The 10252-nt window shown below is 37.8% G+C and overlaps 1 pseudogene; it reads right to left on the bottom strand.

Annotated features, from left to right (window-relative positions):
* Nucleotides 1-3753: 3753 nt before the first annotated feature.
* On the bottom strand, nucleotides 3754-10050 carry LOC136971261 (ras-related protein O-RAL-like; annotated as a pseudogene).
* Between the last annotated feature and the right edge of the window lie 202 nt (nucleotides 10051-10252).

Below are 10252 nucleotides of genomic sequence, written 5' to 3'. Positions count from 1 at the left end.
GTTTTATCTATAATTGCGGAACAGATGCCCTTGTAACATAGATATTACTTCATTTTTTAACGCTTATAATCATAATAAACTGTACATTTTGATATATAAACAAGTTAAAAAAAAGAACAAGACCTCGATTCAATAGGCACAATCCATAATGAATCGAACCCATGACTCCTATTAACTCGAGCTCACTATTTAATTATAGGAACAAATGCATCAGGCATTTCACCTCAGCTGAATTGTTACATTTAAGTCACTTATCGAAGACATGGGTTCGGTTCCCGTTCACGAGTAAAGTGAATTTTGTTACAGAATCTCCAATACATACACTTTTATAAAGAACCGAACCCACGACTCCTATAAGCATCTCTATAGGAACACCCGATACAGATATTCCTACAGACCTAACCTCAGCTATGAAATTTTACATTTGTCATTCTTACAGAAAGCATGGGTTCGGTTCTCATTCACGAACAAAGACTTTTTTACTTTGAATTTTGTTACATAAGCACGTAAACACAATACATTCACTCTAAAAAGAACCGAATCCACGACTCCCATTAACTCCAGGTGTCCGATTACACCTGCAATCAGGGCATCTCACCTCAATCGTGGCGTTTACGTTTATCTCGCCCTTATCGAAAGACGTGGGTTCGATTCTCACTCGCCAATAAAGGATTTTTCTGCTTCCAATTTTGTGGTAGAATCGCCGTTACGCGTGGTAATTTAATTAAATTCGGCCCTTTTTTCGATAAAAGGTAACAGAAAAACGTTATCAACGAGATCGTTATGTCAAGCGTTTTCTGGTTACGCCATATCAGCTTCTACGAAAGGAACACGAGAGCTTTGTATACATGACCTTGATGGGGTGGAAGTGAATTAGGACATATCACTTCTCGATATTTTCCATCGTATACAGAAAAAACTAACGTAACAGAAATTTCCGTCGTGGATCTAGGGAACGGCGGACACGTTACGTCAGTCGAAACGACACAGCACTCCTTCAAAAAATTTTAAAAAAAACCGTAACGGTGTTTATGTTACGTCGAGTGTTTGTAGAATTCGCGATGAAAACACCAGCAGATGCTTTTTATTTCACGGGCGAAGTGTTTACGTTTAACGAATTCATTTTACTTTCACTTTCTCCTAACGTAACGGCAAAATGTCGAACGGAATTTTCCATCTTTAGCGGGAAAATCTGGGCCCCCCTTTTTTTGGATGTAAACTTCGTTTTCTATGCGGAGTGAGGTATTTTTTAGGTGTTAAAAGTCTTGTTTTGCTGTTATATAACACCACTTTTACTAAATAACAAGGTAAAAGCCTGCCCATTTGTCAAAAAAAAAATGTCCCCCCTCCGAAGATATTTACATTTCTGGATTTGGAGACTTAAACTTCCAAAAATGCAAAAAATTTGGGGGGTTTTTTCTTTATGTATGGGTGTTTGTATTTGTCTGTGAAGCTTAATAACACACGTGCCTTTTGTCGAGAATATCCGAAATTTTGCAGGGTGGTTTCTCTATTAGGGACATTGATGCGGTTAAATTTTGGGGTTCAAAGGTCGAAGGGGGAAGGAGATAGAGGAAGTCGCGTGTGTGTCATATCTCGAGTAGGATCGGACTTAATGAAGATTTTACTCGTCGTTTACAATTTTTTAAACTTTCTTCCCTTCAAAATTAATTATAAAAGTGTTTTATAATAAAATCACCTAACAGATGGCGCCACGCAAAATTTTAACTCTCGCAGGGAAAGTCACGCAACCTGTTAGAAGGGAAAAACAAAGACACTTCTCGACTCACAAACGTCTTTTTTTCCCCTTTTCTAATTGCGAGAGGCAACAACGGGAACTTTTTACGTTCAAAATTAATTCTGACGGGTATAAATGACGGCCATCTTTGTCGCTAGCCAGTCATCAATTATTTAGGTGTGACGCGTCATTATCTCTGTGACGTGGCCTTGTTACGCGCGCGACAGACGCGTTGTATCTTTTGACTAAGGCAGCCAAAATAAACTGAGGATCAAATTTCTGTTGAGTGGTTCCGTCGTCGGCAATTGGCGTAATGTATGTTGCACTTAATAAACAAAGTAAATTAGCGTCAAGCCGCAAATTCGAAAAAAATTAACTCTTCAACCTGTAGTTCGCGATCGATTTTAATTCTTATTTAATTAGAAAACTTCCTCAACCTTTCGGTCTGTAGCATGTTGATTAATGTAATAAAGGTATCGCGATCGACTGGTTGGAAAATATGAAAACTCGGGCTGACTTAAGGTGAGAAAGGTTGGGAAGTTACTATTGAAAATCATTTTTGCATACTTTTTACGTTCTTAATAAGTTTTTTAACCTGTGGTACGCGAGCTACTTAAACCGTTCGTCGAGCCTAAGGCTACGGCGATGCAGACGCGAGAGAGCGAGGGAGTCAATTTTATGACGTTTCTCGCTTTCTCGCTCTCGCTAACATCGCCGTGCAGTAAAGCTTGAATTTTCCCCTTCGTTCGAGAATGTAGAAAAAGAAAGAATGGATCGACGATAAATTTTGGATGAATTTTAAATCACTTTTTCTATATTTCGAGATAAGCGGTAATTTTCTAAGAAAATTTTCTTTTCGCTTTCTTTACATACGCCATGTTTGTATCGTAAGCGTATCAAAAACGAGGCAATGCGCAAGCGCAGTATAAAGGGAGAACTTCGTATCGCGATAAAAATCAGTGTCAGATATCTGCGAGAGCGAGTCTTTTTATCGCGCGAGCGAGGGATTCTATTACTATCTCCTGCATGGTCTCGCATTGCGAGAGCGATATCGGTCGCTGCTATTCTCGCGTCCGCACGGCTGTATCTTTGTGTTCACATGTTGACGACCTTTATGTTCACTATAAACTAATTCGACTAATTGAGAAGTTAAGTCTGACAACCATTTTGTTTATGAAAATTCGAAAAGCTTTGATTTATATCTTTTAAATGTCTGAATTTTTTGGTAGTTTGGGACTTTCTTAACGAGAGAGAAAGAGATAAAGCGAGAGAATAAAGAGCGAGAGAAGAAAGTGCGAGAGAAAGAGAAAGCGAGGGAAGAAAGAGAGAAGGCGACAGAGTAAAGAGCGAGAGAAAAAGAAAAAGCGAAAGAGAGAGAGAGAAGAGAGAACGCGAGGGAAGAGAGCGACAGAAGAAAGAGAGAGAGAGAGAGAGAGAGAGAGAAAGCGAGAAAAGAAAGAGAAGAGAAGAGAAACTGAGAGAGAGAGAGAGAGAGAGAGAGAACAGAAGACAAAAGCGGGAGAAGAAAAAGAGCAAGTGAGAGAAGAAAGAAAAAAGAGAGAGAAAAAAAGAAAAAAGCGAGAGAAGAAAGAGAAAAAGAGAAAGTGAGAGAAGAGAAAAGCGAGAAAAAAGAAAGAAAAACAAAGAAACAAGAGAAAAGAGAGGGGGAGGAAAAAGGGAAAGAAGAGAGTAGGAAGAGAGAAGAGATAGAGAGAGATAAAAGGAAAAGGGGAAGAGAAAAGTAAAAGAAAGAGAGAGAGAAGAAAGAAAGAGAGAGAAAAAAGAAGGGAGAAGAGAGATTGATTAGTAACAACTCTTCAACCTTTAAATTTGCCGCGCGTTGAAGAACGCGATAAAGATCACGCGATCGTCGAGTTGAGAAATTCCAAACTTCGACTGGAGAAAGGTTGAGAAGTTAGTTAGCAAATACAAAAATCTACTTGATACTTTCCTTTCTCGGTATACAAATGAGTTTGCTTAACTAAAGCTTAAGTCGAGGAATAAAAAATGCAATATACGAGAAACCTGTACAAAACTTTATTTCATTCACACATCAGTCAACATACAATAGAAAAAAAAAAGTTGATATCCAAGTAGACATGTCAAGATATCCAAAAATTTAAAAATCTCATGTACAAATTAAAAAAAAAAAGGAAATTATAAATATATACAGATGATGAAACCCATTCTCCGTAAACTGGACATTGGTTATTGTTTTTCCCTCACGCGCCTGGCGTGTATACCGAGTAACAAAATTTCTCTTAGAAATCACGTGGTGCGGGTACCACGCTACACATTAATACCAGGCACTTTTAATTTCGATATGTAGTTTCTTAAATAAACGGCCATTTACGATTCTCAAAGTACGTGAAGGTTATCGCAAGATTTGGATCTTATGCACGCTTTCTTCAGGATCCTTCTGATGATGCCCCTTGCTTTATTGCCCGATAGGTCTGTGTGTGTCCTCTAATTTGCCTCCTCCTCACCTTCTGCGCGTGCTTGGTTTTCAGGCGAATTTGGCTCAAAATTCCAACTAGAAGCTCGTCCAACTGATGATTGATACCCGCTGAGGTTTCAATAAACTTGCAACCCACCTCCGTGGCTAAACTGCGACCATCTAGAGGTATACAAAGAATTAAAGGGGAGATTAAGTAAATATAGAATAAGTACCTCATCAACATCAAAAATAGAATTTTAAAGTAGTCCCAAAATGAATTTTTTTTTTCTGGGTAAAGTCGTAAACTAGCGTATTGCCTTGACGTCAAAGAAAAAGTAACTTCAAGAGCCAAAATTTTTGTATATCTTAGAATTACGTAAAAGACACAAATTTACTCGAGTGTTTGTATGTATAATAAGTCAGTAGAAGGACTGCAGACGTTAGCAATCTAAAAACACCAGCTGAAAACTAAGGGTGGCAGCAAAATCAAGCTGGATTTCTTACATAAGAAAATTTCGTAGTCCAAATATTAAAATGTATATGCAAATTTTGGCATTCTTTAATCTCCCTGGTGCTACATGGGGCCCAGGCAAATTTAAATTAAAAGGCCCACGTACAGTGTTAACTTTAGACAATTTTCCTCGAGGAAGTTTTTCGAGGGAAATATTTTCTTATAAAAGAATGGTTTGGGGTCCTCTATTGATGGCAGATAATTGCCCTTTTTGCCCGTAGGAAAACCCGCCACTGCTCACAGAGAAAAAGTGTAGCCATCTTCAAAAAAAAAATCCCTTAAGATTTTCATTTTTTCGGACTCAGAGGACCTCGAAACGTTGGAAAATGCAAAAAATTTGAGTTTTTTTTCTGTATGTATGGATGTTAAATGTGTGAGGGACACGGTTTTGTTCTCCCAATTTGAATCTGAATAACTCCTGTGCCTTTTGTCAAAAATTTATGAAATTTTGCAGGAAGATTTGCATATTAGGGGCATTGACGCTATCAAACTTTGGTGGTTAAAGGTCGAGAGGAATCACATGTCGTACTTCGAGTGAGTCGGACTTCATGAAGATTTTACTCGCTTTTTTTTAAATAAAACTCCTCTCTACCCTCAAAACTAAGCTTCTTTCCACTTTATAATCATTAATAATATAAAAAGTTTTTAATAAAATACCATAACAGATGGCGCCACACACAACTTTACCTTTTTCCCTGGAAAGTTACGCAACTCGCTGCTGGAATTTTTGGGGGGAGTTTTATCTAATATAACTTAATTAGAAGTTAGTGTACAGTCCAAAATTTCGAGGCGCCAAGCTGAATCCTTTTTAAGAGAGGATTTTATCGCTCTGCAACTTTGAATATGTGCAGATCTGTGTATTTTCAACGTATTGTTTTTTTGAGTTTCGCTCTAAAAAATCGGAAATTATTGCAAAATCATAAAAAATATGTCAGAGTTGAAGGCAAAAAAACTACATTTTTAGAAGCTTCGTGACCAAAAAAACCATTTAAAAAATATATTAAAATGCCTTCGTTTTAATCTGAAACCTCATTAAATTTTACATTTTTAGTATCAAATACAAAAAAATTTGATTTTTTAGATAAATATTTTAAAAAAACCCTTCTCAAGTATCGAATTGTAAAAGTGACTCACGTAAACCTTTATAAATTTAGCGTGTTTTTTTAGATGTAGAAGCATTAATCACGTTATTTTTTTTAAACAGAAACGTATGCTTTATTAGCATTTTACATGGCATATCACTTAATATAAGACATTTTAATATAGAGTTATCAAAGGTAAGTAACTATTTAAAAAATAAATTATCACATATTTTTTTCTAAATATCTCAATTATTCTCTGTACTAAGAAAGAAGTAAGTGTCCTTCGTCATTTGGCCAATTTTTATGCAAATTTTTACATTTCCTCGCATTTTATTTGGTTTTTAATAGATTAACACCCGTTGATAACTCGGGCGGATATCTACGGGAAAGCAAACATCAGGGGTAAAGGTGTTTCTGTTTATAAGTTTCAATAAAATGGGGGATATTGTAATTATTATTGTAGTTACAATTTTATCTGTTGAGGAGATGGTTATGCTTTCATTTTACAAAGAACTATTTAAAAATTCCTTATAGAAGAGTATAATTTTCGTTGTTTAAATTTCTCTGAATATACTTGGATTCCTCGATATAGGATGTTATATCGAGTGAAGTTGGGGAAAACATTACTTAAGAGGATCCAATTTGGGTGAAGAGTAGATCGTGTCACGTGATTATTACTAAAGTTTACGGGAATATCGAAAAATCCATTTATAATGAGAAACGAGGGCGAGGGCGCTGCGGACGAAAGCGACACGTGAATGATTCACGTGCGCTTCTCATCTACAGCGCCCTCTCGCTCAACTCGCGTTTAAAGCCACGTTCTAAAAATATTATAAACAGTGATTTAGGGCCTAAATTCATCTTTAAGTCCACTTTGAAGCAATTTTTAACGACAACGAAACTTGACATTTAAAAAGAAATGATTTAAATATATACTATTTTTATGCGAATTGGGCGCGAGGTCGCTGTAGGTGATCGGTTCACGTGTAATTTTCACCTACAGCGCCCTCTCGTGCAACTTTGCAATTTTTTTTACGTATTGTTCACTTCCAAAATTCTCTTTCGATGCCGTGTTTACGCCCAAAAACGATGCAGAAAGAGGTTGAGGGCGCAATTTGTTATATTTATCCACCTACTTATAAACAAAGGAACATTAGATGCCCCTTTCGATCGTCACAGCCAACAATACCGATTTAGAACAATTAAAAATCTCGCTGCCACTTTAAACAATTTCGATTTCTCAATAAGGGGGGCGTATATATAAACGAGAAGTGTACTCACTTTCTGTCGTCACCGTCCTTAATCTTGCCAAATCTGTCTTGTTGCCAACTAGGATAAGCGGTTTATTACTCGATCCGTCCCATCTCTGCAATTGTTCTAGCAATTTTCGAGTCTGTATGAAGCTACGACGTGAGGTTACGCTGTAAACCACCACGTAAGCATCGATATTGGAAGAAGTAATCATCATTTGGACCTGCCCAAAATAAATCAAAGTCTTAATAAATCATATACAGGGGTTCTGTACAACACAAACCAAGTAGTCTGCAAAATTAGCTTACCAAATCTTCGTCACACGGGATTTCTAAGAAGATCATCTCCGATTCTTGCCCATTGAGGACCACTGTTACCGATTTCTCGTTCTCGTCTTCTGTATCAAAGAAAACGTAACCATATGTATTTTTCTTTTTAAATCTAAATAGGTAATTAGCGTAATTGCTCTTCTATAAATCGTGTTACGTTAGAAAATACGTATACAAAACAGACAATCTTGTCTATTTATAGAGAACGAAGGGAGAAAAAAGAGGATAAGAATAGGAAAACAGAGATGTCTTCTCCACCCACTCGTCTATCTACAAATCCCACTTCCCCCATATTCGTAGGTAGAGCGTGGGCGTTCTTTATGTATTCTCTCCATTTCTCTCGTTCTCCTTCTCTTCTGGCTGTCTGTACTAATTTTTCTTACTACTTCCCTTCATAAATAACCGTTATAAATGATAGGAGTAACGTTAAATGGCGTCTAATTTTTCCATTTAGAAACGTAATGGGCGTTACCGTCTAACAGAATAAAGCTCTATTCTGAGTCAAACCTGGTTACTTAATCACTAAAATTACTTGTTTTGTTACTATTTCGGTTACGGTGTTTAGCCTTAATTTTTATTTAGAATGATGGGGTTACTCTGAGTAGCAAGAGATCGAACCAGGGGGGTCGAGAACCCCACGAATTATGGGTTCGGCCAGGCCCTCAATGGTGGTGAGGGATGGGATCCGAACCCACACTGAACACGGGAAAAAGGCTCTCAATCACCCTCAAGTGTGACATCAGTAAGTGTTGCTGCAGAAACTTGAATTTAGAAAAGACATGGGGTATGTGACGCAATGGATGACTCCTCACCTTAACAATTAAATAAGAAATGCGTAAAAACTATAAATTCTAAGTATAGCGAGTGAAGTAAGTGTTAAATAAGAAGGTTGAAGAACCTCCTACGTTAACAGTGAAATAACTTATAGGAAATCTTCAATTACACTAGAAAAATGGAGAGCACCACAAAAGGATGTTGAGGATGTTCTCAACATCCTTTCACTAACGAATCTCATATTAAAGGACTGAGAAACCCTTCCAGCTCACATTAATCTTTGTTTAAGAACTGAGAAACGTTAACAACTCACATCATTCTACATTAAGAACACTTAGAGCCTCTATATAAAGTTACATTAAAGCTAGAAGAACCCTTAAATGCTAACAAGAATTCGAGTGTCGAAATTGCGAGTTTGATAGCATCCCGCCATTAAATTTTAATATAAAATAAGATATTTCTTACAGAATAAATATTTATATAAGTGGGTAACAAGAGCCTAACGAGGTATGAAGAGCATTAAAATAATCCAGACAGCAATTTTTAAGGATAAATGTAACATTCGTGAGCCTAATGAACCCCTAGTACAGTAGCTACATTAGTGAGATCGTGACATAACGCAGCTGTGATTATTTATAGAAGTATCCTATTTTTCCTCCCTCTTATATATCGTAAGAGACGAATATAGTAACATAGTTTAAATAAGGTTTAATAATTAATTAAAGACCCCCTCCTCTGGTTTGTTTCAACCGAAATGAACGTAGTCTAGACGGCAGTTTTGCAGTTTTCAACCATTAAAGACCCGATTTTTGAGCGATGATGACGTTTAAAATAAATTCAGAAACGTTTTATCTCGTTAGGAGACAAGATTTGGAACGTTTTTGCCAGTTCTAGAAGATGCCAAAATTGAAAACTTTCGGATTCCTCGGCTCTAGAAAGTAAACCAGAAACCCAACGAAACGAAAACGCCGACAGTGACATATATTTTAGAATAGCTTTTTTGAACCATCGGGGCTATTGTTAAGATCACGTGTAGCTTGGTTCTGCTCTAATTTAACCAATTAAAACATGTATTTTTAGGTCGGGGAGCGGGTTCGAATCGTTCGGGTGGACCGAAAATGCGAAAAAAAAAAATGCTCTTACCTTGAGAACTATCGTAGGCAGAGATGTACTCGGACGTCATGAATTGGCGGGTGATGGACGATTTGCCAACTTCGGGGGCACCCATAACTAGTACCTTGTACTGATCTATGTAGCTGGTCTGGCGGCTTATACACGGTGCTACCTCCTGATCGGGTGAGGACGGGCTCTCCGATCTAGGGCTACTTGCAGAACTGGGGCTAGACGATATGGAACTTGGTTTCGAACGGAAAGAATCACCCCTGTTAATAACACCCTTTGGAGTTACGGCGAAGTTCCTCAGGCGATAATAGTCGGCATCTTCGCCCGAAAGAGGTAGAGAAGATGCCCTGGGTGAGGGCCTGGTGTTGTTGTCCTCGCTGGGGGTGCTGGAAATCCTGGACCTGAAGCGGCAGCTCGGCTCCGTAGAATTGTGAGGGCATCGCACGGTTTTCACCGATTGGGATCTGTTAACCGATCTGCCTTTGCTGTGTTTACAGGAAGACTTGAAGCTTGCCATGTTGTTGTTGTTAGTCCGTACGCTTCGATATTCGTTGCTTATAAAGTGTGGAACGATTTCGTCAAACTCTATCATGCTTCTTGGAACGGGTTCTATGCACCCAATGTCAAGTGTCATTCTGTCTTCGTCGCCAATCTTTCTGGGAACTCCGTCGTCTGCTGTAGCCTTTTATTTTCTGCCGCTCCGCTGACGTCAGCGCTGATGCGCGCGCTAGTTTCTCCTTTTTACAACTGACTCACTTAACGATACTCGATTGCAGGAGCCGCTAGTAATAACAATCGTAGAAAAGCTTTACAGGAAATAATTATATAAAACAGATTTAACTTAAAAGAATTAAAATTTAAAAAAGAATTTAAGCGTTAAATGACCTAATTTCTTTTTGGCAACGTCTGAGTTAAGAGATCGCGAGTGGATGATAATCGTTGATGTTACAAGTGCCAAAAGGTGACGAATCTCCTGTGTTAATATAAAAATTAAATCGTTTAATAATT

Source organism: Centruroides vittatus, unplaced genomic scaffold (assembly GCF_030686945.1).
Source record: "Centruroides vittatus isolate TY-2023 unplaced genomic scaffold, ASM3068694v2 contig_2425, whole genome shotgun sequence".
Taxonomy (NCBI): domain Eukaryota; kingdom Metazoa; phylum Arthropoda; class Arachnida; order Scorpiones; family Buthidae; genus Centruroides; species Centruroides vittatus.
The sequence above is the reverse complement of the archived record's forward strand: the minus strand, read 5'-3'. Positions and strand labels throughout refer to the sequence as shown.